Source organism: Tarenaya hassleriana, unplaced genomic scaffold (assembly GCF_000463585.1).
Source record: "Tarenaya hassleriana unplaced genomic scaffold, ASM46358v1 Cleome50, whole genome shotgun sequence".
Classification (NCBI taxonomy): domain Eukaryota; kingdom Viridiplantae; phylum Streptophyta; class Magnoliopsida; order Brassicales; family Cleomaceae; genus Tarenaya; species Tarenaya hassleriana.
Window position 1 is genome coordinate 290242 of NW_010967708.1, and position 2293 is coordinate 292534.

Here is a 2293-nt window from a genome sequence, read left to right on the forward strand (position 1 = left end):
AAGAATGATATGGTGGTTGTTGGAAAGAGTTCCAGCAAAAGGAAGCGTTCCCAAGGTAAGGGCAAAAGGAAATTGACAAGTGTTGTCACTAAGCCTAAGCCCAAACCCAAAAAGGAAGAGTGTTGTTTCTGTCATGCTATTGGGCATTGGTATAGAAATTGCAGACTCTACCTTGAGGATCAAAGGAAGAAGAAGCTTGCAGAAGCTTCAACTTCTGGTATCTTCGTTATAGTGGCCAACTTGTGTACTTCTACGTCATGGGTATTAGATACCGGATGTGCCTCGCACATTTGTGCAAATGTGCAGGGACTGCGGGGAAGTAGACAATTGGCGAAGGGAGAAGTAGATCTCCGCGTCGGGAATGGTGCAAAAGTTGTTGCATTGACCGTCGGGACTTATGATCTGACTTTACCTTCTGGCCTTGTATTGGAGTTGCATGATTGTTATTTTGTACCTGCCATCAGTAGGAACATCATATCGATTTCATGTTTAGACTCAGATGGTTTCAGATTTGTTATTGAGAACAAATGTATGTCCATTTATAGAGGCGATTTATTCTATGGTAAGGGTTACCAGTTTAATGGCCTTTATGTTTTGGAAGATGAACCATCAGAATACAGGTCGATCTATAACGTAAGTACCAAGCGGTTTAAGCCGAACGACTTAAACCCGACCTATCTCTGGCATTGTCGACTTGGCCACATCAACGAGAAACGCATTGCGAAGCTTCATTCTGATGGACTTCTTGATTCTTTTGATTATGAGTCAATTGAATCATGCGATTCTTGTTTGATGGGCAAGATGACAAAATATCCTTTTACTAGAAAAGGAGAACGGGCTACGGAGTTGCTAGAACTCATACATAGTGATGTATGCGGTCCTATGAGCTCTCCCGCTAGAGGAGATTATTTGTACTTTGTTACGTTTACTGATGATTTCAGTAGGTACGGTTATGTCTACTTGATGAGACATAAGTCTGAAACACTTGAATTGTTCAAGATTTTCAGAAACGAGGTACAGAACCAACTTGGCAAGACGATCACACGATTATGTCTACTTGATGAGACATAAGTCTGAAACGCTTGAATTGTTCAAGACTTTCAGGTGCAGAACCAACTTGGCAAGACGATCAAGTTGCTTCGATCTGATCGAGGTGGCGAGTATATGAGCCAAGAGTTCACTGACTATCTGGCAGATTGTGGGATTGTCTCACAGCTGACTCCACCTGGAACGCCACAATGGAATGGCGTTTCCGAGAGGAGGAACCGAACCTTATTGGATATGGTACGGTCTATGATGAGTCAGGTCGATCTTCCTAAATCCTTCTGGGGATATGCTTTGGAAACAGCAGCGCTTATACTGAACAACTGTCCAACAAAGTCGGTTCAGAAGACTCCATATGAGATATGGACTGGGAAGCGTCCCAGGTTAGCATTCATGAAGATTGGGGATGTGACGTTTACGTGAAACGTCTGGCTTCTAATAAGCTATCCGCCAAGTCTGATAAATGCATATTTGTGGGTTACCCTAAGGAAACTAAAGGGTACTGGTTCTACAACCCATCTGAGAACAAAGTGTTTGTTGCTCGGAATGGATCTTTCTTGGAGAGAGAGTTCGTCTCCAAGAGAGTCAGTGGGAGTAGAATAGATCTCGAAGAAGTTCGAGAACCACAAATAGTCGAAGAACCGAACGAACAGGTCGAAACAGTCCAACCTGTATCACGAGTTGTTGAGACAGCACCTCCTAGTGAACCTCGGAGATCTGGTAGAATTCACCAAGAGCCTACAAGATATGGTTTTCTTGTGACTGGAAACAACGAACTCATGTTGTTAGAACATGACGAGCCTACGTCGTATTCAGAGGCTGTGGCGAGTTCCGATTCCGAGAAATGGCACCAGGCCATGGAGTCTGAGATGCAATCCATGTACGACAACAAAGTGTGGACTTTGGTCGATTCATTCAATGGTATTAAAACCATTGGATGCAAGTAGGTTTTCAAGAAGAAAAACGACATGGATGGCATCGTGCATACCTATAAGGCACGACTCGTAGCAAAAGGGTTTCGGCAGATTCATGGTATAGACTATGATGAAACCTTTTCACCAGTCGTGATGCTTAAATCCATACGGATTCTGCTGGCCATAGCTGCGTATTATGACTACGAGATATGGCAGATGGACGTCAAGACCACATTCCTTAACGGGAATCAGCTCGAGGATGTGTACATGACACAACCCGAGGGTTTTGTCGATCCTAAGAGTCCGAGGAAGAAGAGTTCGAGGAAGGTATGCAA